The 27,654-nt window shown below is 47.0% G+C and overlaps 1 long non-coding RNA gene and 1 other non-coding gene across 3 annotated transcripts; both read right to left on the bottom strand.

The window, feature by feature from the left end:
• Nucleotides 1-206: 206 nt before the first annotated feature.
• Nucleotides 207-27,654, bottom strand: LOC131485961 (uncharacterized). 2 transcript variants are annotated; one of them, XR_009249110.1, is made up of 4 exons: nucleotides 26,784-27,654; nucleotides 11,347-11,452; nucleotides 7,887-7,941; nucleotides 207-779 (listed from the first exon to the last, which is right to left on the bottom strand). It is a non-coding gene; the product is annotated as an uncharacterized LOC131485961 (long non-coding RNA). The 2 variants fall into 2 exon arrangements; XR_009249109.1 differs by lacking the exon at nucleotides 207-779 and having other exon boundaries at nucleotides 7,787-7,941.
• TRNAH-GUG (transfer RNA histidin (anticodon GUG)) lies at nucleotides 23,660-23,744 on the bottom strand. The gene has a single exon. It is a non-coding gene; the product is annotated as a tRNA-His (tRNA).

The raw sequence follows: 27,654 nt of genomic DNA, 5'->3' as shown, positions 1-27,654 counted from the left end.
TCGGTTAAGCGTCCGACTTCAGCCAGGTCACGATCTCGCGGTCCGTGAGTTCGAGCCCCGCGTCAGGCTCTGGGCTGATGGCTCGGAGCCTGGAGCCTGTTTCCGATTCTGTGTCTCCCTCTCTCTCTGCCCCTCCCCCGTTCATGCTCTGTCTCTCTCTGTCCCAAAAATAAATCAAAAACGTTGGAAAAAAAAAAAAAAAAATGAGGAGCTGTCACAGAAAAATCTATTTTCCGGGGACTTTTTGACAAATTAGAAGATCGGACACACCCAGGGCCCACATGAAAACAAAAAGCTGGGTGAAGTGACTTTCTGCGCCAGCCAAATTCACAGAATTTATCGCACTGTCGTGCAAACTGTGCCTGGGCTTGTCTCTTGTGCGTTGAGTACCCTTTGAAGGTAGACACTAGGATTTGTTCTTCTCCCCCTGACCCCGCCCTAGTGCCCGACACGAAGAACAAATATTTGCCGAAAAATGAATGGCTGGGGCCCCTGGGTGGCTCAGTCGGTTGAGCATCCGACTTCAGCCCGGGTCGTGATTTTGCGGTTCGTGGGTTCGAGCCCCACATCGGGCTCTGTGCCGACAGCTTGGAGCCTGGAGCCTGCGTCCGAGTCTGTGTCTCCCTCTCTCTCTGCCCCTCCCCTGCACATGCTCTCCCTCTGTCTCTCTCAAAAATAAATAAACATCGAAAAAAAAAAAGAAAGAAAAAAAGAAAGAAAAATGAATGGCTGGCAATTAGAATTAGCTTGCAGCGTGTAATTGCTTGAAGCTAGGTCACCTAAAAGACAGAAGGTGTACAACATAATGATTCAACACTCGTATTTGCTCATCTATGCCTGCAGCAGGATTTCTAAATCTCAGCCCTAGGGGCATCTGGGGCCAGGCAGTTCTTTGCTATGGGGGGCTGTCCTGTGCCTCATAAGATCTCTGGCCTCCCCCCTCCACATGCCAGTGGCCCCCCTCCCTCAGCTGTGACCACCAAAACTGTCTCCAGATATTGCCAAACGTCCCCAAGAGTTCAACTCCTCCCCAGCTGAGAACCGCTGGCCTAGAACACCTCTGGAAGAACATACTAGAAACCTGTAACTGTGGTGTGACCGAGAGAGGAAGGGAAACTTCATTTTCACCTGTTCCAACTTTTGACTCTTAAAACATAAATATTACCAAAGTTCGGCTTACGTTTTTTTTCCCGGTGTCCAGATACCTCAAAACGGAAGCCACTTTTTAAACACTGAAATATATCACCTTGTGTAAGTTTAAGGCACACAACATTTCGACGTGATAAATGAATATATGGCGTGTGTGACTGCCATGGTGGCCTTAGCTAACACCTGTATCACGACTCATAATTAAGGCTTCTTTTTTTGCGGTGGGAATAATTAAGACCCAGTCTCTAAGGAAGCTTGATGTTTCTAACAGTGTTGTTGTCTATAATCACCTCCCTGTGTATTAGACCTCCAGGATTTATTTCTCTAGCAGTTGTTAAGTTTGTAATGGTAAAGAACGTCTCCCGTTTCACCATACCCCCAGCCCCTGGTCACCACCATTCCACTCTCCAAAACAGAAACCACTTAAGAAAATATAAAAACTTCTAAGATACACTGGCAAGGAGCTTCCTTGTGTCTTCTTAGTTTGTCTTTTTAAAAAAAGAATTGTTTTTAAGGTTTATTTATTTATTTTGAGACAGGGAGAGAACAAGGCGGGGAGGGGCAGAGAGAGAGAGAATCCCAAGCAGGCTCCGAGCCATCAGCACAGAGCCCCACACGGGGCTCGATCTCATGGACCGGGAGATCAAGACCTGAGCCAGAATCGGGAGTTGGAGGCTTAACCGACTGACCCACCCAGGTGCCCCTTTAGCCTTTTTTAAAAAATAACAGAATCGATCACGGATTACGTAAGCTCCTCCGATTTGGCCCATTTTGCCGGGTGGGAAATGGAACCTCAAAAAGGAAGAAGTCCTAAGCCCGTCCAATTAGCGACCACTCTGGCAGCTAGCGCCCAGAGGCCCTGAGACCCGGCCTTCACTGCCATTTCAGATTTGTGTCCGCTGTTGAAAGCGGATCTTTCCAAGGGAGTAGAAGCTCAAGGAGGCACTGCCTGGGGCCCTGAAGTAAAACCCCAGCAACTTCCACTCAGCACGTGTTCATCTTTGCTTCAGGGCCGTTGAAGTTGTGCCGTGGAGGCTCCCGTACAGCCCTGAGCCCTGACGTGTGCCCAGTTCTAGCTGAAAACTTTGCCTCTCATCTCAAGGGTTTTTGTGTTGTGTTTGTGTCGCGTTGTGTTTTTGAATCGCCAATTTTTATTTACAAGAGAGCCTGCTGATTATGTTCTTGGGGTGAATTATCTATGAATCACAAGCAGTATTTGTAAGTGCTTCTACCTACATTCATGTCGTCACAGAAGCCCTACGAGAGAACTAGGAACAAATTTCGCAGATGAAGACGTAACTCTGGCAAGGTGCATTCACTTACTTGCCCACCGTCACACATGCTGGAGCCAGGTTCAGAAACCAAGATCCACTGAGCCTTTACTCTTTCAGACTCTCCATAGAAGTCTTCAACTTGCCAACAAAAAGCCTATAAAAACTAAAAGTAATTCCCCAGGCAAGGAGTTAAATTCTTCATTGAGAACAGACTAGTGGAAAGTGTTTATCCAAGGGATACCAGTGTGCTGTTTCGAAGAGACACATGCACCCCAGTGTTTATAGCAGCACGATCGACAGTAGCCAAAGTGTGGAAAGAGCCCAAATGTCCATCGACGGATGAATGGAGAAAGAAGATGTCGTCTGTATATACAATGGAGTATTACTCGGCCACCAAAAAGAAGGAAATCTTGCCATTTGCAACTACGTGGATGGAACGGAAGGGTATTCTGCTAAGTGAAATTAGTCAGTCGGAGAAAGACAAGTATCACATGCCTTCATTCATACGAGGACTTTAAGAGACAAAACAGATGAACACAAGGGAAGGGAAGCAAAAAGAATATAAAAACAGGGCGGGGGACACAACAGAAGAGACTCTTAAATATGGAGAACAAACAGAGGGTTACTGGAGGGGTTGTGGGAGGGGGGATGGGCTCAATGGGTCAGGGGCACTAAGGAATCTACTCCTGAAATCATTGTTGCACTCGAAGCTAACTTGGATGCCAATTAAAAAATAAATTGTTAAAAAAAAAAGAACGTCCTAGTGAATACGATAAGACAGCAGAGCCTGTGACAGCATGCCAGACATACAATAAATGCCACATAACTGTTAACCATTATGATGAGTCACATAGCTTCAAGTATTTTTTTAAAAATAGTATAGCATTGGGGCGCCTGGGTGGCGCAGTCGGTTAAGCGTCCGACTTCAGCCAGGTCACGATCTCGCGGTCCGTGAGTTCGAGCCCCGCGTCAGGCTCTGGGCTGATGGCTCGGAGCCTGGAGCCTGTTTCCGATTCTGTGTCTCCCTCTCTCTCTGCCCCTCCCCCGTTCATGCTCTGTCTCTCTCTGTCCCAAAAATAAAAAATAAAAAAAAATAAAAAAAATAAAAAATGTTTAAAAATAGTATAGCATTGAAGATAGCTCCCATTGGTCATGTACAGCAAGATGAACCCATCTGCCTGTATTACGTGGCTGCACCACGTTTTTTTCTTTTTTTTTTTTTAATATTTGGGTTGGTTTCTGGCATTTCCAAACGGGGACGTTTCACATGAACAACCCAACGTACGGCATCTGTTGGAAAACTGGCGCCTCTGGGCTGGGGTTCTGGAACCACTGCCCCCGTAAGACAGCGCGAGGCCTCCCCGTTTACCGCAGACTCTCCACCCGCCTGAAGTAAGGCCTGTGGGTTTGCCATTTGTCACTGGTGGTTACGAAGGAGGGCTCCGGAGTGAAATGAGGAGTCTCAGTTCTTTGCAGTGCCGCTGCCCAGCTGGGTGACCTAGAGCAAATAATTTTACCTTTCTAGGTCCATCTCCCGGAACTGTAGTGACAAAATAAAACCATCTGCCTAAAAGCATGGAGCTCAGGGCCCAAGGCGTGGATGGCTTTCAATAAAGGTTAGCTCTTTGCATCACTAGGCGTGGGGAGCAGAAGAATGGCCTCCTTGAAGGTGTCCCCATCCTAATCCTGGAACCCGTGCCTAGGGTACCTTGTATGGCAGAAGAAATGCTGTAGATGTGATTAAAGGAAGGGTTTTTATTTATTTATTTATTTATTTATTTATTCATTTATTCATTCATTTTGCTTCAAGAAAGCTTTCTTTTTTAATGCTTGTTTTTATTGATTGATTGATTATTAAATCTATTTATTCTTATTTCTTTCACACGGCAAGCAGGGGAGGGACAGAGAAAGAGGGAGACAGAACCCCAAGCAGGTTCCGTGCCATCAGGGCAGAGCCCCGCGTGGGGCTTGAACTCACGAACTGTGAGATCGTGACCTGAGCCGAAATCAAGAGTCAAATGCCTAACCGACTGAGCCACCCAGGCGCCCCAAGTTGAGGATTTTTAAATGGAGAGATTATCTCTGATGATCCAGATGGGTCCAATGTAACCACAGGGTCCTTGCGAGTGAAAGAGGGAGGCCGGAGGTCAGTGCCAGAGGAGTGTGAGACAAGAGGGGTTGCAGGGGCGGGGCATGCAGACAGAGGAAGGGGCCACCAGTCAAGGAATGCACTTGGTCTCTAGAAGCAGGAAAAGCCAAGGAAGTGGGTTCTCCTCTAGAGCCTCCAGAGGGACACAGCTCTGCCAACACTTTGGCCTTAGCCCAGTAAGGCCCCTTGGGGGTCTCCGACTTTCGGAATCATAAAAGAATACATTTTTTCTGTCTTAAGTCACTAATTTCGCGGCCGTTTCTTACAGCAGCAAGAGGAAACTCTACACGAGGCCGTCTCGTCCTCACTGCAATTCCATACGGTCTATTGTCTGCATCCTACAGAAGAAGTGGGGTCGGTAAAGGTTAAGAAGAACATTGCCCCAAGTAGAAAGTGGCAGAGCCCAGAATCAATTCCAGGTCCTCCTGAAAACCAAGCCCGGCCCAACCCAAGTGACTCCCAGTTCTCTGGTCATTCAGCTTCTATTTGAATGATCCCAGAAACAGAAATATCCTTCCTTCCCGAGGCTACTCTTTCAACGGCTGGACAGGATTTACCATGATGTCTTCTGCCCACTGAGCTACTTTCTGCGGCACTCGGAAGGAGTTAAGGCGCTTTCAGTTACAAACGCAGAAACCCAGTGGACCTAGCGTAAGTAAGAAGGGGACATTTATAACAAGGACATAGGATATCACGTGAAGCCCATGTCCAGGAAGGCAGTTAGGCTTTAGGGAGAACTGAAACCAAGAAATGGGAAGCTGGAAAGAATCCGGCCAGGCAAGACCCGCTGTCTTCCACCTCTGCTTCTCGGCATGGCTGCCTCATTCTTTTCTCTCCGTAGATCGATTTTCTCGCTACTCCATTGTCATGTTGGCACATGGCCGCTCAGGTGCCCCAGATTGACACACTACAGGTCCAATTCGATGGACAGACTGCCTGGCAGTACCTCAAGGTAAATCTCAAATTCCCCAGAGACAGAATCCGATACCTCTGGCTTCCAGCAGGCCCCCCTCCCTTGTCCGATCAGCTATCAACAGGAAGGCAGGATTGTGATGAACAAACATGGCTGTCAGGGATTTCTCACTTGCAACTGTGAGCTTGGGTGCAAGGGGGAGGGGCGGGGAAAGTGTGAGCTGAGCTGATACCCTCAAAATTGAGTACCTCCCATTTATCTCCTTAAGGTCCCCCCCCACACCCTCCCCCCCAAAACCCAATAAAGATAGCAAAGCAGCTTCAGAGCTTTTGAAAAGCTCTTTCTTCCCTTTCTTCCCTTGTGGTCATCTCCTTTCCTGGGAACCATCCGTAGAACCTTCAGGCATTTCCTCAGTATGACGGTTCCCAGATTACTCAACAGCCTGACTATGCCTCCAGCTCCCCCTCAGCCTACACAACTTCGGCAACATCTCCACTCAAACGTGTGATTTGTCTCCATAACTAACGTTGCTTCTTCAAATGTGGGCTGTCTAGCTCACTTCAGTTGTTCTCTTGCTTTACCTTCCTTGAACCCACAAGGCGTATACCGACTCCATTAATGCAGGCTAAGACTGTTTCCTCGTCAGCTGTATACATCTGGCTCAAATTGAGTTTGTGGCCAGCTAGAAGCCCCAGATCTACTTCCCAGGAACTGCTGTCTGGCCAAGTCTCCCAATTCCCAGACTTAAATAATTGATGCCAGAATCCACATCAATCCCTGGTAAATATTCTCTTGTTTCCTCCAAATCCTTTATTTGACTCTACGGAGACCACTGTGAATCTTGATCCCCTCATACCAGTTTGTTTGTGCCCTAGAAATTTCACCTGTATACCTTAATGGTTTAGTCTCTAACCGAAACGAGATCCCAACTAGACCAAAGACATACCAATGGACAGTTCCTAAGCAGCCACGGGCTCCACTAATCAACATCAAATATACCGAAAATACACTGCAAGCATTTCGGGATCTTTTATTCCTGGAACGAGAAGGGTGGCAGCCCAAATTCCTCAAATATTTTTGACGTTTAAATTTTATAACGACAGAAAAGATCCAGCATGATTATAATCCAGGGCATCAAGAATATGGGAAAAACTCTGGAAGTCTTTCATTAAAATGAATCATGATAATTATTGAATTTACTTCTCACAGCAACCCAGGAATATTCATATTTCCACTTTATAGGTATGTAACCAAGGTTACGCAGAAACAAGTAGCCTTGAGATTGGAAGGCAAGCTGTTGATTCACAGCTTCAGTGCTTAATCCCAACCCTAGCGGTGGGCAGGGTCAGTTTTTCCTGTAAAGGGCCAGACAGCAAATATTTTAGGCTTGGGGGACCATACGGTCTCTGCCTCTGCAGAGCGAAAGCAACTGTAGGCAATACTTTAACAAAGGGGTCTGACTGTGTTCACATAAAACTTTATTTACAAACACAGGCGGTATGCCTCATTCGGCCCTCAGACTGTAGTCTGCCAACCCATGCGAGGCTGTTCTTCCTCCCCAACCTGCCTGGCAAAATCCTGCTCAAATATGCAGCCCCCACATGACCATTAAGTTACAAAACTGGACGTAAATGGGATTCGGCCCCGTGGGTCATAGCTTGCTGGCCCATCTCAACCATCATGCCTTCTGACTTGGTAGGTTAATGCATCTCACTGAAGAACCTTGAGTCAGTGCCTAGTGTAGATCATAGCCAAAGCCAGCAAGACTGACACATGTCAAAATACATAAAGATTCACCAATCTATGTAACACTGCCCTGCACGGCAGTAATTCCTCGTGAGGCTGTTTGTTTTAATACCTTTTTCCACAAGTCCCCAAATAAATTTGTAGCCATCCAACACACACACACACACACACACACACACATACACACCATGATCTGAGCCCAGCATATGATCTCAGCTTCTTCGTGGCCATGCTGTTCTCCTCTGGCCAGAACGTTTTAGCATTCCCTCACGCACACCTAAGTGCTGCACTGAGCCTGAGTCCTGAGTCACACGCGTTAAAAAAAAAAAAAAAAAAAAAGTGTTCCACTGGAAATTAGCATGCAAGCAAGTTACAGGGAAATGGCCCCGGGGAAGCAGAGTGAAGAAGCTGAATTCAGGCACGATGGATGTCCTATGGCAGACGTAACCAACCAAGGCACCCGGGAGAGAAGTCACCTGCAGTTTTGAAAAGCAGGTGGAAGAAATCAGGACCGGAGCCCCACTAGGAATTTGAGCAACTTGAAAAGACCCATCTCCAGAGACAGGTCCTCTTGCTAACAGGCAATGCAAGCCCTCCCAACATGGGCTGGGCACTTGGCAGGAAGGGCTATCATACAAGCGTGTGGCCAGCTTACCCTTAACATTTCCCGGTGTAAACAGCTTTCAGGCAAACTGGTGGGTTGCTTTAACCTTTAGCAAAAGAGAAAATATAAACAGTAAAAATGAGCTGGTTCTAATGACATAGAAAGACATGTGTAACAATAACAGAAGCCTAGACATCGTTCGGCAGGTTTACTTGTATTTTTTTTTTGAACGCTAACGTAAGATTTGTTTATTTGTTGCCCAACAGCCTTTAACAGATGTACCATGGCAGAGCGCTTAAAAAAACAGGGGGTGGGGCCCCCGGGTGGCTCCTTCAGCTAAGCATCCAACTCTTGGTTTCGGCTCAGGTCACGGTCTCACGGTTCATGAGACCGAACCCCAGCGCAGAGCCTGCTTGGGATTCTCTTTCCCTCTCTCTCTGCCCCTACCGGCTCATGCGCACACGTGTCTCTCCGATAGGTTCGGGAAAATAATGGACACCGAGGTTCTTCGTGTCAGCACTGTTCATCACAGACAAGAAAGAAACAACCCAAATACCCCGCAACAGAAAACTGGTTGAATACATTTGATTGTGATCCTAAGTGGAGTATTCTGCAGCTCTAAAAAAGAAGGAAGGAGCCACTGGGCGGCTCAGTCGGTGAAGCGTCCAACTCTTAGTTTCAGCTCAGGTCACAATCTCACGGTTTGTGAGTCCGAGCCCCACGTCAGGCTGTGTGCTGACCGTGCAGATTCTCTCTCTCCCTCCCTGTCTGCCCTTCCCCACTCTCTCTCTCTCTCTCAAAATAAATAAATGAACTTTAAAAAAAAATTAAAAAATAAAAAACAATTTTAAATAATAAAATCTTAAAAAAAAACAGGGGTGCCTGGGAGGCTCAGTCGGTTGGGCATCCGACTTCGGCTCAGGTCACGATCTCACGGTCCGTGAGTTCGAGCCCCACATCGGGCTCTGTGCTGGCGGCTCGGAGCCCAGAGCCTGCTTCGGGTTTTCTGTCTCCCTCTCTCTCGGCCCCTCCCCTGCTCATACTCTGCCTTTCTCTGTCTCTCAAAAATAAATAAATGTTAAAAAAAATTTTTTTTTAATCTGAAAAAAACAAAAACGAAGAGACAACCCTGAAGGACACCCAGCAAACTCATCAAAAGGAATCAGAGGATGGGTCCGATGGAAACAGGAATAGGGCTTCTCACTATATTCCTCTTTATACGGTTTTCTTTTCAAACCATGTGGACGTGACAACTATTCCAAAGCTTGAATTGTTTTAAAGAGCTAGCAACGTGTTTACAACCACAATAATTCTCTCTGTAAGAAGGTGTTGCTACCAGATGTCAAAACACTATTTTTATTTCTCAGCACTAGGTAAAAAGTAGATGAAATCCGCTGAATAATGTGCTGAGAATGGTCTCTCCTGCACAGAATGTAGGGTAAATTGAGGCCATTGATGGTGGCACTCCATCGTGCTTGATAAGGAGAGGCCTAGAAAGCATTATCATCGTATTGGCTGCGTGTTCACGTGGCCTGAAGCAAAGAGATTGAACTTAGATGTCTGACGGCCTTGGGTGGCCTCCAGCTCCAACACCTGTCGGCTGTGTCCCCAGGCAGGTCACGCGGGTTCCGGGGCCTCCGCAGCTCTGTGTGGTGGAGACGGGATCACCTACCGTACCTGGTAAGAACGCTCTTTCGCTCCAACAAGTAAACTCCTACCTACTCATTCCTGTGCCAGGCGTTGTTTTAGGCCAAGGTAAGACTTCAGATTCTAGACTGGCGTGTCTCCACTGAGACCAGTTTTGCCCCCCAGAGGACATTTGGCAATGTCTGGGGACATTTTTAGTTGTCACAAGTCGGGGGCGGGGGGTTGAGTGGGGGGCACAGGAGAAGTGCCACTGGGATCTGGTGGGAGGACCTAGCGGGCCACGGAAGCAGCTAAACACCCCACGATACACAAGACGGTCCCTCCAACGAAAAGTTAGCCCGCCCCCCATGTCAGTAGGGCTGAGGCTCAGAGCTCGCTCCAGCCTGCTCTAGAAGGAAATAGAGGAAACGAAGCCAGAATAAACAAATAAACGGCAATGCCACGTGTTGTTCGGTGCTCTGGGACAGAATGACCAGGGCAGCTGTTTGAGCTGGGGCAGGGACAGGCCGTGCCAGAGAAGGCTCTCGGAGGACAGGCCAGTGTTGCTGACAGCTAACAGGTACTAGGGAGCCCGGCAAGCTAGTGTCTGGGACAAGGGCTCTTGAGGCTCAAAGAAAAGCAAGGGCAAAGGCCCTGAGGCCAAGACAAGTCTGACTTGTCCAGGAGAGAGGAGGGGAGTGTGGCTCCAAGAGGGAACAGGGTGGCTGGAATCCATGTGTTGAGGGAGCAAGGGCCAGACCTCCTGGAGAGAAATTTTCATTTTTGCCTGAAGTACAATGGGGACCCATGGAAAGGTTTTCAACACTGAGCTGGCATGATCCGCTGTGCGTTTTTCAGAGCCGTTAGGGCTGCTCTGTGAGCGATGGATCGAGGAGAGTCAGCACGAAGCAGGTAGGTTGAGAGCGGATCGCGGTAGTGGGAGCGGAGTGGGGGGGGGGGGGGACACATTTTTGCAGGTAGAACCCGCTAGACGCTGTCGAGAGGGGAACTGGAGAATTAAGTGGATAGCTCAGATCCAGCGAGTCACATACGGGAGAAGCCCATAAACACGAGCTCCAATGAACAAAAGGAGACTTTTTTTTTTAAATGTTTACTTATTTAAAGAGAGAGAAAGAACAGGAGGAGGCAGAGGGAGAGGGAGAGAGAGAGAGAGAGAGAGAGAATCCCAAGCAGGCTCCACACTGTCCGCACAGAGCCCAACACGGGGCTCGAACCCACGAACCGTGACATGGTGACCTGAGCCGAAATCAAGAGTCGGACGCTTACCCCACTGAGCCACCACCCAGGCGCCCCAAACAAAAGGGGGGTTAATCCCTCAGTTTGAAAATTAAAACTTAGTGAAAATTGCAGTGACAAACGCACCTTAAGATACCCACTTCTCCCCAGTGGCCCCAGGGTGCTGACGGGTCAGGTGAGCTGACAATTTTGACTTGGAAAGTGCCGGGAGAAGGACACTGAGGGTGAATACCGGGGAAAACAAGAAATCTACGAAAGCAGCAAAAATGCCCATCGCTGGAAAGTTACAAGGGATAGCTGATGTGCTGAAAACGAAGGAACTATTTCAAGCAAGAAGCTTCTGGAAAACGTGGGTCTCTGCTTCGGAGTCCAGCGCTGGCATAACCAGTTGACCGTCAGCCCCACGGACAAAGGAAGAGCCAAGTCAAACAAGGCATTAACTGTAGTCCACGTCAAGCCGCTTACAAGTGGCCGTTTAAAGATTTTTAAACATAGGGGATATTGTTTATGAAACGTAATCTGATCGCCCAAGCAAAAACGACACAAATTCCATGGCAACTGTGGAGATTAAGGAAGTGTTTGAAGGACGAAATCCCTTATCTAACACCCCTCTTGTCAATTCACTCACCGAATAAGAGGTCTCAGGAGAAGCGTCAGGGGTAAAGACAATTCACTTTATGGAGAAAGATTTTCAAAATCTCATTTTGTAGACTGATGCATAAACACCACCCAAACTGTGGGATTAAAAGGCAGAGTCGGGCATTATTATGTTTTGCACGGAGTCAAACAGTAATAAGAAGTCAGAATAATAGCAGCTGCCACTTACTGAGCTAAATTAACTCGAATTCTCCAGTAGATTTATGAGTTTCCCTTTATGGATGAAGGAAACGGGGGCCCAGAGAGGCCATCTGACTTGCCCAAGGACACACAGCTGTTGGGCAGGGTCCAGGCTTCTGGACCCTCTTGCCTAAATCCCCCTCCTCGTCACATCTTAAGCAAGCAGTCTGGTGCCTTTCAGCCCCGGGGGAGGGAAAACAACACGGTTATCACATTCAGAGACCGGGGACAACGATTAGACTTAATGAACGCCCTCTCTGTGCCTGTTTCGGAGGCTAAGTGCTTTACTTAAATCATCTCATTTGGTGCTAATGATAACTCTGGAAGCATTTGTATTATTTTCACTCTACACCTAAGGGACCTAAGGCTCAGATAGGTTCAGTAACTTTTCCAAGGTCACGCAGCCACGGAGTGATAATATAGGACTCAAAACCCTGCGGTTGAACAGTAAGTCTACGAGTTTAGGCAACATGCTGCAGGGAAGGAAACAGAAAAGGGACCCCAGGCAGACAGGACGTATAAACAGAGGTTTAGATGCAGCTCAAATAGAGTCTGCATCCTGTATTCATTTCTTTTCAAAGCATGCATCAAAATGGCCGTTAAGTTATTATTTGTGGAGTTATTTGTTCTGTGTTAGTTATCTGTTGACAGCTTGGTCTCTCCTCCTGTCTTAGACCCAGTATCTGTAACAGAGGCTACACATAGCAAAGCTCCACCAATATCTCGTTTTGCTTTTGGGTTGTTTTTTGTTTTTTTTGTTTTTTTTTTTTTCCGGTTTGAGTCCATGAAGCAATCAATGGAAAGGTGAATGGCAAGTACAGAGAGTCACAAACTTAGGGAGTTAGGACTCATTATCCCAAACTAGAAAAGCAGGCACGTTCCCTTTTAAGCTTCCCAAATCTGATCTCACTCTTTCTACCAGCGCCTTGATTCTAGCTCGACTGTGATCCCTAGATCGCAAACTCTTCTACGTGCCCCCCACCAAGGAGGGAAACAGGAAACAGTGGCTGCCTCTCACACACGCAGCTCCAACCTTGGGCATCGTGGGGTTTATCCAAGATCAGAGCAAAATTGTGAACTTCTCAGTGAGTGACATCTTGGGAGTGTCATTCCTTCGATCAGTCCCTGGGATGTAGTCCTTGTCGGCCGGGGTCAGAGGGAGTTCTGCTCTGGGTCACTGTCATATTCCGATTCTTACCGACCTAGCTTCCCTCTCTGCGCAGGGCATCTCTGCTGTGTCGTCAGTCACCACGTGACCACGTAGAATGACCAAAGTCAACACGTTACGAGAAACCTGCCTTTAGGAATCCTACCTGGCCATGGGACATGGTGGTGCCTAGTCGGTAAGCCAAGGTTAACGGGATCCACACCTAGGATTCAAAGCTCAAGACCTTTAGTCCCAACTGGCTGCCTGCCTGAAAAGCTAACACTTCCTCCGTCTGCCACGTGAAAGAAATAAACGTACCTGGAGGCACACCTGCCTGCATCCGCTTCTCCTTAGATTTTTCGAATCAAATGCACCCAGCTTCACAGTCTGGCTCTGCGTCTTTACAGACTTGGACAGCACTTCTCCAAGCCTTGTCTGCATGGGAATATTGGCAGGACCTCCTCACGGTGTCGGGGCCCATATCCAACAAGATAAAGACTAGAAGGCGGTTAGTGCCATGGTTAAAAAAAATAGCCGTTTGATAACCCGTTGCCAGTAGTGATGTTTGGTATTATTAACATCCATTCATTTATAGAAAGAGGTTTCCAAACTTCCCACAAAACAGAAATCTTCCCTCTCCTCATGGGTTTTTCTTCCCCAAAACGACATGGAAATTCCAGCCAAGACAAAAATGGGAGAAGGGCTCCAAGCCAGAGTAGTAGTTTACTTCTTCGGTCGCCCTGTTTCTACTGGGGCCATACTGGAGAAGCTGGTAATGCCTAACGCAAAGAGAAGTACAGCACAGACCCACCTTCCAAATGGCATCCCTGAGTTTCATTTTGTCAAGTGCACTTTGTATCTCTTTCCTCAGCTCCGTCTCCTAGCGATCCGCTGTGTTTTTCAGGTCTGGTTTTTCTGGATACATCCCACCCACCCCACATTTTTGTCAGCGTGAAGATCAAGGGGACAAACACAAATTCAATTAAGCGGCAGGCTTTGGTGACCAGCAGCTATCTTTCTGGAGGAACTGAATGCAAACGGCTCAGGGGTGGGGTCGCGTATGCATCGTGCTCCTGAAAGGAAAGGAGGCAGCATTTGAATATAAATCACGCGACAGACGGAGCCCTCCAGTATTAATCTTTTATTCGGAAACAGGCACTGTTTTAAGGGGAAATTAAAGGCAATCAATGAGCAGGCTTGCCTGGGCGGCTTCTGAGCTCGAGATGCAAATATTATTCCCAATTCTAGATTCCGAAGCGATCCCTCCATTGATATGTTAATAGCCTCCTCGTGTTTCTCTAACCTCAAATCCTGGAAGGGGGGGAGGCTATACTTACAGGAAACAAAAGAAAAGTGTGTGGTAGAATAAACATTTGCTAAGTGGACTTTGACTGTAACCCCAACTTGTCATGTGTTAAGGATGGAATTCTCTACGAGCCAGCCCTCTACTGACGCCCTGAATGTTTAATATGTGTCTATGTCCAAGGAGCTGCCATGACCGATACTTTCTCTGGTGTCACCTGACATTTCAGCTTCCCACTCATGCTGCACAAGACGACAAATGCTTTGGTGCTGTCACGCCAAAGAAGGCAGCCCTTGGCCACCGGAAATAAGCAAGATTCAGTTGCCTATGAATCAAAGGTGATCGCAACCCAATGTGGGTCACCTATGTGTAAACTCACAGAGTCAAAAACAAAGTCAGAGATTATTTATTTAGCACCTGCTGTACGCAAGATATCGTGCCAGGATCCTGGGGATACACAAACATGTTTGCCAAGGAGCTTGTGTTTTTAGGGCAAATGGGCAATAAACAATTTAAAAGGTAAAGATAAATCAGGTTGTGACGATGCTATGAAAAGCGAGAGCAGATAATGAAAAAGAAGGGGCTGGGAGAAGGCATCTGGAGAAATTATGAGTGTACAGAAATTCAAGGAGGCCCCGGCCACTGATACGTGGTCCGCAGGACTAGCATTCCAAGCAGCGGGACGGTACGTGCAAGGGTCCTGAGGTAGGAAAGGGCTTGTATGTGAGCGTCAGAAAGTCTCCTGTGGCAGCTAGACGGTGGTAGATGAGATTATGTCACAACACCGCGTAGGAGCAAGATTATGCAAGGCCTTGTAGCTAATACAACTTTCTAAAAAATTAAATGTCATCGTCAAAAATTCATGTCTTCCTATCAGCAGAGGTAAGACCCTCAAAGGGTAAGCAAACATGTACTTTTAAAGGATTCGGATATACTAATGTTTACTAATTTACCATATTCTTACATTACATACGGTAAATTCTAGAACCACATGTCTGATCTCTGTTCAGCAAAGTCGAGGCTTCTAGCTAATGTGCTTTTTAAGATCTAAATTCAAGTAGAGGCTGACCTAATAGGCTGTGTTTCTTATCTTTTACATGAAAGGAGTTTATAATATTTCCCGAGAGCGCCTCTCCAAGTGAGCTAATCATCTGCGATGTGAGGTTAAATCTGTCATGAAAATGGACTTTGTAGTCGACGTCTGTACTCCGTTAAAAGTTTCCTACAACAAAGGGCGCCTGGGTGGCTCAGTCAGTTAAGTGTCCTACTTCGGCTCAGGTCGTGATCTCATGGTTCATGGGTTCAAGCCCCATATTGGGCTCACTGCTGTCAGCACAGAGCCCGCTTCGGATCCTCTGTCTCCCTCTATCTCTGCTCCTCCCCCACTTGTACTCTCTCTCTCTCTCTCCTTCTCTTAAAAATAAATCAACATGTAAAAAATTTTAAAATACAAAAAATAAAAGTTTTCTACGACGAAAACACTGAAAGCCCACCTACATCGCAGCTTTATTTACAATAGCCAAGGCATGGCAGGAAGCAACACAAGTGTCCATCGATAGACAAACAGAGAAAGAAGATGTGGTAGATATATTCAACGGAATAGTAGACAGCCATCAAAAAGAATGAGATCGGGGCGCTTGGGTGGCTCCGTCGGTTAAGCCTCCGACTTCGACTCAGGTCGTGATCTCGCCGTTTGTGAGTTCGAGCCCCGCATCCGGCTCTGTGCTGACAGCTCGGAGCCCGGAGTCTGCTTTGGCTTCTGTGTCTCCCTCTCTCTCTCTGCCCCTCCTCTGCTCGTGCTCTGTCTTTCTCTGTCTCTCAATAATAAATAAACGTTGAAAAAATTTTAATAAAAAAAAAAGAATGAGATCTTGCCATCTGTGACAACGTGGAAAGGGGAGGGGGTGGGGAGATGGATAAAGCAAATGAAGGGAGGAAGACTATAATCTGCCAGGTACAAAAATAAATAAGACATGGGGATGTAATGTACAGCGTAAGGAATATAGTCAATAATATTGTAACAAGTTGTATGGTGACAGATCATAACTGGACCTACTGGGGTAATCATTCCATGATGTATGTGAATATTAACTCACTACATTCTACACCTGAAACTAATATTGTATTGTGTGTCAATTATTCTCCAATTTAAAAAAAAAGTTTTCTCCAACACTGTATGTTAACTGACTGGAATTGAAATAAAAACTTTTTGTTTTAATGTTTATTTGTTTTTGAGAGAGAGACAGACAGACAGAGCATGAGTGGGGGAGGGGCAGAGAGAGAGAGACATAGAATCCAAAGCAGGCTCCAGGCTCCGAGCCATCAGTACAGAGCCTGACGCAGGGCAGGAACTCACAAACCACGAGATCATGACCTGAGCTGAAGTCTGATGCTCAACCGACTGAGCCACACAGGTGCCCCTGAAATAAAAACTTTTAAAAAGCTTTCTACAGGGGTGCCTGGGTAGCTTAGTCGGTTGAGCGTCGGACTTCAGCTCAGGTCATGATCTTGAGGTTCCTGAGTTCGAGCCTTGGGTCGGTCTCTGTGCTGACAGAGCCTGGAGCCTGCTTCCAGTCCTGTGTCTCCCTCTCTCTCTGCCCCTCGCCCACTCTCACTTTGTCTCACTCTGTCTCTCAAAAATAAATGAATGTAAAAAAATTAAAAAAAAAAGAATTCTGAATAATATAAAGCAAACAAGATGGGAGGAGAGCAGAACGGTTGAGAGGGCTGACTGCCATGCTCTTTGCCTGCTTTCGTGTCTCCTAGTTGTGCGGCCGCCCCCCTACCAGCCCTCTACCCCCAACATTACTCTCTAAGCTTCAGGTCCATTACCCACAGAATGGGAACAAAACAGTAGTTATTCGTAGGGTCATTTGATCAGTACTTGAGTTAATTTGTGGAAAGCACTGTGCTTGGCAATATTTTTTGCAAATATGAAGAGCCCACAATAAGTGAATGTTGCAGGCACTGTGCTGAGTTAGGTACGATGGTAACTCCCATTTACAGATGAGGAAACTGAGGTTTGGGGGTGTGAAGTATCGTGGCCACCGTCACATAGCTCAGATTCAAGTCTATCATTTTTTTTAAATTTATTTTTATTTATTTATTTATTTATTTTTGAGGGAGAGAGAACCAGCGAGGGAGGAGCAGAGAGAGAGGGACAGAGGATCCACAGCGGGCTCTGCACTGACAGCAGACAACCCGGTGCAGGGCTCGAACTCATGAACTGTGAGATCGTGGCCTGAGCTGAAGTTGGACACCTGACCGACTGAGCCACCCAGGCGCCCCCCATCATTGCTGATCTAGGAGGTTTTGCTCTTAGTATCCGTGCTATGGTTGGGTCCACGGATATTTCGATCTATAAATTCAGACGTAAGAAGACTAGTTTTCAAGGGTATTTCATAAAACTTTTGTAGTGATAGATAGGAGTGCTTTGTTCTAATTTGTTTTGGTTTTACTCTGCCCATTTGTGTACAATTCCTTCCTTCCTTCCTTCCTTCCTTCCTTCCTTCCTTCCTTCCTTCCTCCGTCCCTCGTCTTCCCCTTTTCATCCTTCACTCTTCTGCTCTTTCTCTTTTTGCCCTGCGATAAGGGTATATAATTCAATATTGTTTTTAACAATAAAGCTAAAAGGTATCATGTAGTTTGTCCCCCAAGGGACACTTGACAACTGGCTGTCATAATTGTGGGGACAGGGGTACCACTGGCATCTGGCAGGTAGGGACGAGGAATGCTGCTAAACACCCTACAGGTCACAAGACGCCCCACAACGAAGGATCATCTGTCCCAGAATGTCGACAGAAACCCTGCCATTGGGCAACGCCCCTTCTGTAAGGGGGCAATTCTCTGCAAGGGCCTCCCTGGTTGCTGCTCTGTGGACCTTGAGATCACCACTCCACCCCCTCCCGAGGTCATCCAGAGACGTGCCATGGGACAGCAGTGCTACAGCCACAGACGGAGGGCCAGAAGGGGTGAGATGGAAAAGGAAACATATAGGGGCGCCTGGGTGGCTCGGTCGGTTGAACGTCTGACTTCGGCTCAGGTCATGATCTCACCCTTCGTGAGTTCGAGCCCCGCGTGGGTCTCTGCGCTGACAGCTCGGAGCTTGGAGCCTGCTTCGGATTCTGTGTCTCCTTCTCTCTCTGCTCCTCCCTCTCTCATGCTCGGTCTGTCTGTCTCTCTCTTTCTCAAAAATAAATAAACATGAAAAAAAAAAAAACCGCATAGAAATGTTTATTGAGGTCTTATACCAGGCTCTGAGCTAACTTCTTTACATCACTATGTTGTTGTTTGTTGTTGTTGTTTTTAAGTAAGCTCTATGCCCAGCGTGGGGCTTGAACCCATCACCCCAGGACTAAGGATCACATTCTCCACTGACTGAGCCAGCCAGGCATCCCCCCTTCTTTAGATCAGTTTAATCAGTTATGAATTGATGTATCAATTATCCCCAGGACAACCCTGCAAAAAGTAGCTGCTGTTTTCATGCCCATTTTGCAAATGAGGAAATGGAAGCACAGAGATGTTAAGTAACTTCCCAAGGTCACATAGCTGAGAATCAGGAATCTGGGGATTCTCACTCAGGCTGCCCGGACTCTTCATTTCCTCTTAACAAATGTGCTGTGAAAATCCCCAGATATTACCCTCTGAAGAGCAACGAAAATGGGCTGTCAGTACGGCCAATGTTTTCCAGCTGTTCTCCTCAGACTATTAACCAATTACATCAATTCCAAGCAGGGCCAGTGCGTAATTTTTTCGTTGCAAAATATTTGGTCATCGGCCGGGCTATCTTTTTTCCTGCCTGCATTCACACCTGTTACCTGCCTGTGACAGCCAGAGGTCCACAAGGAGTCCCCGCTCGGGAAGCATACACAGCTGACAGTAAAATCGTGATTCACTGGAAACCAACTGTATGAAGTTCACCTTCCTTTCTTCCTATTTTTGGCCCCTGGGCCCCATTTTTAGAAATCATGTAAATTAGGGGCACCTGGGTGGCTCAGTTGGTTCAGCCTCCAACTCCTGATCTCAGCCCAGGTCTCGATGTCAGCGTCGTGAGTTCGAGCCTCCCGTGGGGCTCTGCGCTAAGTGTGAAGCCTACTTCAAAAAGAGAGAGAGAGAGAGAGAGAGACGGAGAGAAATACTAGGAAAATAACCTGGGGTTCAGAATTTGTCTTTAAACCACAACCAAGAAAACATCGCTTCGGGGAAGTCCTGAGGTTAGCGTTTAAGTGTGGTGCAAACCGTTACAAGTTCTTTAGAGCTAATCTTAGGTCACCGGGTCTGGAGCTATCGCCCAGGGCAGACCACCAATCACTCCGGAGAGACTCGATTATGCTCAGATAGTCAGAAAGGAAAGATTCGAAAAGGTTTTCAACCACGAGATGATGTGAAGCAGGTTTTCTGCATCTCCTGGAGCGGTGCCCCAAAGGCCAGCCCCCACGAGCCGACGCAAAGCCTGAGCAAGACGATTCATCGAGCAGCTTTCTTCCAGGAGTGGTGTTTGAATTAGATCCCCTTGCCTACCTGTGCACCCTCGGGTCCCCAGAATAGGCCTGTCCCCATCACACCCACCGGTCACGTGAGCCTGCCGCCGTGCCTGAAATTGCTTGGCTCCTATCTGCCTGCCTCCGGTGTTTGCATCTGCTGTTCTCTCTCTGCACCTGCAGGGCTCTCCTCTGACCCCTTCTTATCTTTGCGGTCTGTGCCTGGCCCCCTCCCCATCCATAAGCCAAGTCCCCGTCATCACCCCGCTGACGTCTTCACGGGACGTGGCAGGTCCTGACTCCACCTTGTCACTTGTTCAACGTGCTGTCTTCAAGATCATAGGGAGTGTGTGGTAGGGGGTCGAGATGCACTCTAAAATCCACGCGGCTGACCTTCAAATCCCACTGGTTAGTAAACCGGGCGTAGGACGTTTAAAAGATACTTGACACTTGCTTTGGATTCTGTGTCTCCCTCTCTCTCTGTTCCTCCCCACTCACTCTCTCTCTCTCTCTCCAAAATAAATAAAGATTAAAAACTTTTTTTTAAAGATACTTACGTTTTGGTTTCTTAATTTCCCCTATTTTATAAATGGCATGACACGAGTTGGTATGTGAAGAGTTTCGGATACGACCCAGCAGGTAATAAGTCCTATATTGAGGTTGTCGTGTATTAATAATAGTTATTTTATTCATTGTAATTAGAATAAATATAACAGTATTCTGTTCAATTTGGGATTGATTTAAAATTTTTTTTTTACTTATTAGTGCTTGATTAGCTCTCCTATTAGAAAGAGGTGCCATGTTGCTAACTAATTTGGATGTAAATTAAAAAAAAATAAAAAATAAAACAAGTTAAATAGTTAAATAAAAAATAAAATTTTTTTTAAAATTTAAAAAATTAAAAAATTAAAAAAAAAGAAAGAGGTGTCATGAGAACAGGGACTTTTTAAAAAAAAAATTTTTATGTTTATTTATTTTTGACAGAGAGAGAGAAAGAGTCTGAGCGGGGGAGGGGCAGAGAGAGAGGGAGGGAGTCACAGAATCCGAAGCGGGCTCCAGGCTCTGAGCTGTCAGCACAGAGCCCGATGGGCTCTCGAACTCACGAACCGTGAGATCATGACCCAAACCGTACACTCAACCGACTGAGCCCCCCAGGCGCCCCGAAAACAGGGACTCTTGAACACAGTATCTGGCACGCAGTAGGCACCTGATAATTATTTGCTGACTTGCAGAATGAATGAATGAATGAATGAATAAAAATGGTGTATTTTCTTTCAGCAGGTATGGCAGTGATACTCCCAGCAGGGGACAGGAAAATCCAAAGACAGATTTTATGGAATCTGAATAGAAAGTCCCGAAAGATTATGGTCCAGAGGATTATCTTGGGGGGCCGGAGAAAGCTGGGTGCTGAAGGAAGCTTGGCCTCTTACAGGATCCTCTCGGAGGCCGACACCCTCCCAGAACATTCCACAGGGAACCTGGCTTCCTTGCCTGCTCCCTGGAGAATCAGAAAGCAGTAACCTGCATCCTTCCATTACTGAACCTGGTTTATTTGGGTTGGAAGGGAACTTTGCAAACAAGCTCAAAATGTGAAATGTAAGACATCAAGGGGGAGCTAAAAATAGCCCAGTGGGATAATCCTTTCCCCTCATTGCTGTCAGCAGTGTTTCTGCTGGTCAACCTGGGGAGGTGGGGGGGTTGGGGGGGGAGAGACAGCAATGCCTTTCTTGAGAGGAATTCCAAGATTTGCGGTGCAGACGGCCGATGGCCCCACGCTGCGGCAACACCCCCTGTGCTAACATCTGTTTGTGCGGAATGCACACAGCTTCTTGCCGCTGACCTGGGCCGACGGCAGTTTTGAGATATTTGTTTAGGTTTACATCTTTTTCTCAATTCTCCCACATCTTGCCCGATGAAATATTTCAAAACGCTCACTTTGGGAAAAGCAAAGACGGCGACTCCTGGGTCCAGGGCAAGCGCCTTTAACTATTGCCCGTTGAGCAGTCATGCTCCTGCCGAGCAGGTGTGGGGCCCCAGGACACCTCAGAACTTGGCACTCCTTAGCCCTGGTCTCGAACACCTCGAACGACTCGGGGATGCGGCAGGCTGTTGTGAAGATTTGTTTTAATACTTTTTAAAGTTTCATTTCCTTACTTTAATTTTTTTTATTGTTTATTTATCTTTTGAGAGAGAGAAAGAGAGACAGACAGACAGAGCACAAGCAGGGGAGGGGCAGACAGAGAGGGGGACACAGAACCCCAAGCAGGCTCCAGGCTCTGAACATCAGCCCAGAGCCTGACGCAGGGTTTGAACTCAGGAACCTGAGCCGAAGTTGGACACTGAACTGACTGAGCCACCCGGGCGCCCCAATTTGTTTACTTCTTTTATTTTTATTTATTTATTTTATCCCTTTTTAAATTTATTATTGTATTTATTATTTTATTTATTTATTTTGAAAGAGAAAGCGCGAGCAGGGGTGGGGCAGAGAGAGAGAGGGAGAGAGAAAATCCCAAGCAGGCTCCGTGCTGTCGGCACAGAGCCTGACGCAGGGCTTGAATTCACAAACCATGGGATCGTGACCCACTTGGAAATCGAGGGTCAGCTGCTTAACCAACTGAGCCAGGCAGGCACCCCAGAGATTCTTTTTAAAGCAACCACTACACCCATGTGGGGCTTGAACCCTCAACCGTGAGATCAAGAGTCGCGCGTTCGACCAACGGAGCCAGCCAGGCACCCCAAGACAGGTTTTGGGAAAACATTTTCCTGATGAAGAAGTAGAGGCCCAGCAGGACCCCATTGCTAGCAAGTGGCAGGGTCAGAGTTCAAAGTCAGGTGTGTTTGAACCAAGTTAATTCTGCACTCAGTCACCAGAGTATATACATTCATTATATGCAGAGAGAGAGAGAGAAAGAGAGAGAACACAACCACTGTGAACCAGGCACTTTATGGGGAGCTAGACCTATCTATCAACAGGAACCAAAAAGTTCTTGCTCTCATGAACCTTACACGCTACAGAATGAGGCAGTCGAGAAGTAAAGAGGGGCGCCTGGCTGGCTCAGCCAGTCTGGCGTGCAACTCGTGATCTCGGGGTTGTGGGTTGGAGCCCCCACACTGGGCACAGAGACTACTTTAAAAATAAAAAGTCCAAGGGGCGCCTGGGTGGCTCAGTCGGTGGAGCGTCCGACTTCAGCTCAGGTCACGATCTCACGCTTCGTGAGTTCGAACCCCGCGTCGGGCTCTGTGCCGACAGCTCGGAGCCTGGAGCCCGCTTCCGATTCTGCGTCTTCCTCTCTGCCCCTCCCAGGCTCGCACCTTGTCTCTCTGTCTCTCTCAAAAATAGGCATTTAAAAAAAGAAAAAGAAGAAGAAGGAGAAGAAAAAAAAAAAAAAAATAAAATAAATAAATAAATAAATATAAAAAATTCATAAAAATTTAAAAAGAGGGGCACTTGGATAGCTCAGTAGCCTAAGCGTCTGACTCTTGATTTCAGTTCAGGTCATGATCTCACGGTTCGTGGGTTTGAGCCCCGAGATGGGCTCTATGCTGACAGTGTGGAGCCTGCTTGGGATACTCTCTCTCCTTCTCTCTCTGCCCCTCCCTCACGTACATAACCACACACACTCTCTCTCTCAAAATAAATGAAAATAAACTTAATAAAAATTTAAAAATAGAGGCGCCTGGGTGGCTCCATGGGTTAAGCGACAGACTCTTGGTTTCAGCTCAGGTCACGATCTCATGGTTTCAGGAGTTCAAGCCCAGCATCAGGCTCTGTGCTGGCTGCTGGGAGCCTGCTTGAGAGTCTCTCTCTCCCTCTCTCTCTCTCTGCCCCTCCCCCACTTGTGCTGCGTTCAAAATAAATAAACTTAAAAAAAATTTTTTTAATTAAAAAATAAAGAAAGAAAGAGAGAAGCAGTATGGACTCTGTCCACTGACAAAAAAAAAAAAAAATATGGAAGAACTGGAAGAAGCTTCAGCTAATTCAGCAGCTCAGTGGCCTCTTGAATAACATGGGTTTTTACCAGCTTTCTGTTCTTTTTTTTTTATTAAAAATTTTTTTTAATGTTTATTTATTTTTGAGAGAGAGAGAGACATAGAGCATGAGCAGGGGGAGGGGCAGAGAGAGAGGAAGACACAGAATCGGACGCAGGCTCCAGGCTCCGAGCTGTCAGCCCAGAGCCCAACGCGGGGCTCGAACCCACGAACCATGAGATCATGACCTGAGCCACAGTCAGACACTCAACCGACTGAGCCACCCAGGCACCCCTACCATCTTTCTGTTCTACAAACCCCAGCAGATGGGCCTGGTCTTACCAAGCCAGTCCCCCTCATGTTTGCAGCACTGTTGCATGGCTCCAGCCATCACGTCTTCATACAACCACATCCAGAGGCAGAGAAATTACTCTTTTTTTCTTCAGTTTCTTGAGCCTCTCTTTACGAAGAAAGTACCTTTTCCCTGAGACCCTTGTCACACTTTCCCTCAAATCTCATTGCCCAAAATGATGTCATATATCAATGATGTCATATATCACATAAATTAATCACTGATAAGAAGAAATGGACCACTCTAAATAGTTTAAGCTAATTAGAACCCACCTTTGGGAGCCAGTACAAACTGCTATAAAGCAAGGGTTCAGGGTGGTTCAGTAGGTTAAGCAACCAACTCGTGATTCTGACTCAGGCCATGATCTCACGGTTTGTGGGTTTGAGTCCCATATCGGGTTCTGCATTGTCACAGTGCTTGGGATTCTCTCTCTCTCCCCTTCTCTCTCTGCCCTTCTTGTGCTGTCTCTCTCTCTCTCAAAATAAACAAATGAACTTCAGATAAAATTAAAAAGAGTCGCATGTTCCACCGGCTGAGCCAGCCAGGTGCCCCCTCCAGCTAACATTTTTTGAGCACTTACTATTTGCCACTGATGATGTGACACATCTTAGATGATTTTTCTCATTTACCCCTCATAGGTCTATGAGAGAGGCTGTTATTATCCTCATTTCACAGAAGAGGAAACTAATACAGAGCATGGCTAAGAAATGTGTCCAGGGGTGCCTGGGTGGCTCAGTTGGTTGAGCGTCCGACTTCGGCTTATGATCTCGCGGTTTGTGAGTTTGAGCCCCGAGTCGGGCTCTGTGCTGACAGCTCGGAGCCTGGAGCCTGCTTCGGATTCTGTGTCTCCCCCTCTCTCTGCCCCACCCCTGCTCATGCTCTGTCTGTCTGTCTGTCTCTCTCTCTCTCTCAAAAATAAATACACATTAAAAAAAAAATTAAAAAAAAAAAGAAATGTGTCCAAAATCCCACAGCTATTAAGGGGCGGCTCTGCAATGTACAGGGGGCCGTCTGATACTCCCACACTCTCGCGTGTAGCACCCCACATAATATCTGTAAGGATTCAGACTCACTGAAAGCCGTTCTGAAGACAATTCCTAAATTTAGTGTTATTGACCCTGTTACTTCAATATAGTGCATTCAAGGCAGCAATCCAAAGAAGGCAGTTTCCTGGGAACACAGCTTAATTGTAAAGTGATTCAAGCACCAACATCTTTCAATGGTAAGAGTGGAAGACATGTGGGAATGCAAACTGGTGCAGCCCCTCTGGAAAACAGTCTGGAGGTTCCTCAAAAAACTAAAAATAGAACTGCCCTACGACTCAGCAATTGCACTACTAGGCATTTATCCACGGGATACAGGTGTGCTGTTTCCAAGGGACACATGCACCCCCATGTTTATAGCAGCACGATCAACAGTAGCCAAAGTATGGAAAGAGCCCACGTGTCCATCGATGGATGAATGGGTAAAGAACATGTGGTCTATATATCCAATGGAGTATTACTCGGCAATCAAAAAGAATGAAATCTTGCCATTTGCAACCACGTGGATGAACCTGGAAGGTATTATGCTAAGTGAAATTAGTCAGAGAAAGACAAAAATCATATGACTTCACTCATATGAGGACTTTAAGAGCCAAAACAGAGGAACATAAGGGAAGGGAAGCAAAAATAATATAAAAACAGGGCGGGGGACAAAACAGAAGAGACTCTTAAATACGGAAAACAGACTGAGGGTTACTGGAGGGGTTGTGGGAGGGGGGATGGGCTCAATGGGTCAGGGGCACTGAGGAATCTACTCCTGAAATCATTGTGGCGCTCGATGCTAACTAATTTGGATGTCAATTTTAAAAAATAAAAAATAAAATACAATAAAATAAAAAAGAATGGAAGACATGATCTGCTTCTTAGGAAGCACCACAGCCTTTCCTGTGATATACAGTCCATGGCATTTCAAAACGAGTCTCTAAATGACTCCTTCCTGTTGCCAAGGAGTTTACGACCCCACAGAAGGTGCAATCTAACCATCTCATGTTTGCTTTTGCCTCCTTAGTTCTTCCCACAGGCCAGGTAGATTCAGTGCGGACCCTCACCACCGGCCTCTGTCTGAGGTGACGTAGCATCATCCTGATTTTTAAACGAAGAAACAGAGACTCAAAGCCACGGAGGGTGCCGCTCGTGGTCTCAGAGCTAGCATGTGCGGGAGCCACGCACCCCCGCAGGCGTACAGGGTGGCCCTATGCAAGGACACCCAGGGCAGAGAAGTGAGTTTCTGCCCACACTTCGTCCTGCCTCCGCTTGCCAAGTGGGAGCCATCAGCTCACCTGCCCTGAGGGAGCCGCTTTTTCTCATCAGCACAAAGCCACCAAATGGACCAGTATGGGCCCGGCCAACTAAAACTGCGATCGTAGATGCCAAAACTTACGTTCCTAATCATCTCCAGGGCAGAGATGAGGACATTACCAGCCTTGGACAAGTTTCTTAGCCTCTCTGAACTTTGGCTATCTCAACTGCAAAGTCGGGGAGTAGCAGCTTCTCCCGGGGCGCCCGGGGGGCTCAGTCGGTTGAGCATCTGACTTCGGCTCAGGTCGCGGTCTCTCAGATTGTGAGTTCGAGCCCCGCGTCGGGCTCTGGGCTGACAGCTCGGAGCCTGGAGCCTGCTGCGGATTCTGCGTCTCCCCCTCTCTCTGCCCCTCCCCTGTTCGTGCTCTGTCTCTCTCTGTCTCTCAATAATACGTAAATGTTAAAAAAAATAAAAATTAAAAAATAACAGCATCTCCCTTTGAGGGTTTGATCCGAGCATGAAGTGAATGAGTACCGGCAAAGCACCTACAGCACCTAACATACAGCTGTAAGTGAGCCGTGATGGTTACTTATCATACATTTTGTCATCATCGTTCACTTTACCTCGCTTTTGTGCGTGCTGGAAACCGATCCCTTGCCCTCCCTAAATTGCATAGGAACCAGATCGCTGTTACCTGTTTTCTCTCAAGCAGAGACAGGGAGATCATCCACAGAGACCCGGAGATCCTGTCCTTCGAGTTAGCGTCGCAATGGAAAAGGACTCAAGTTTGGGATCAAAGTCTACCTTTAAAGACAATGCCGACTCAAGGTGAAGCAGAGAACGGCCATACTTTTGTTTTCCCGCTCTGCTAGAGATGGGCTGTGTGTCACCGTTTTCCATTCTGTGATTCAGCCTTCCTTTCTGTAAACGAAGAGCCACACCCCTGGAGGAAAAGAGAGCCTGTGATTGTCTGGGATTATTAACTCACAGCAGCCTCGTGTGGTCCTCAAAAATCCACAGCTGTACAGCCACCTAAGGTAATAAACAAAGTATAAATAGACAAGTTGCTGGCGGGGCTTTGCAAAGGCTGCTGCTGTGTACCTGACGACAGAGGGAAAATTAGTCCCTTCCTCAAAGTCCGAAGTAGGTGTTTTAGGGTGACTCATGCTTCGGTAAACGTCTTCTTTGGATTTTAGGGTGCTCTTGGGACTTTTCCAGAACCTTTAGCATAAGAGGAACCCTGGAGGTGCCTGAACTCCACCTGCATAGCATCTGATAAAAAAAAAAAAAAAAAATGTATGCCTGTCTTTACTGAAAGTGTTGAGCAAGAGATTGGGAATTCTAACTGCTCTCTGGCCAATGGTTTACATGCATGAGTTTAGTTTCTATGGCGTGTAGGTTGCTAACTCTGACAACCTCTGGGTTGCTGTGATGATCCAATAAGAAATAATAGGAGGGGCGCCTGGGTGGCTGAGTCGGTTAAGCTTCCGACTTCGGCTCAGGTCACGGTCTCGTGGTCCGTGAGGTCGAGCCTCACATCTGCCTCTGTGCTGACAGCTCAGAGC

This window comes from Neofelis nebulosa, chromosome 9 (assembly GCF_028018385.1).
Source record: "Neofelis nebulosa isolate mNeoNeb1 chromosome 9, mNeoNeb1.pri, whole genome shotgun sequence".
Taxonomy (NCBI): Eukaryota; Metazoa; Chordata; class Mammalia; order Carnivora; family Felidae; genus Neofelis; species Neofelis nebulosa.
This window is presented reverse-complemented; position numbering and strand designations above follow the sequence as displayed.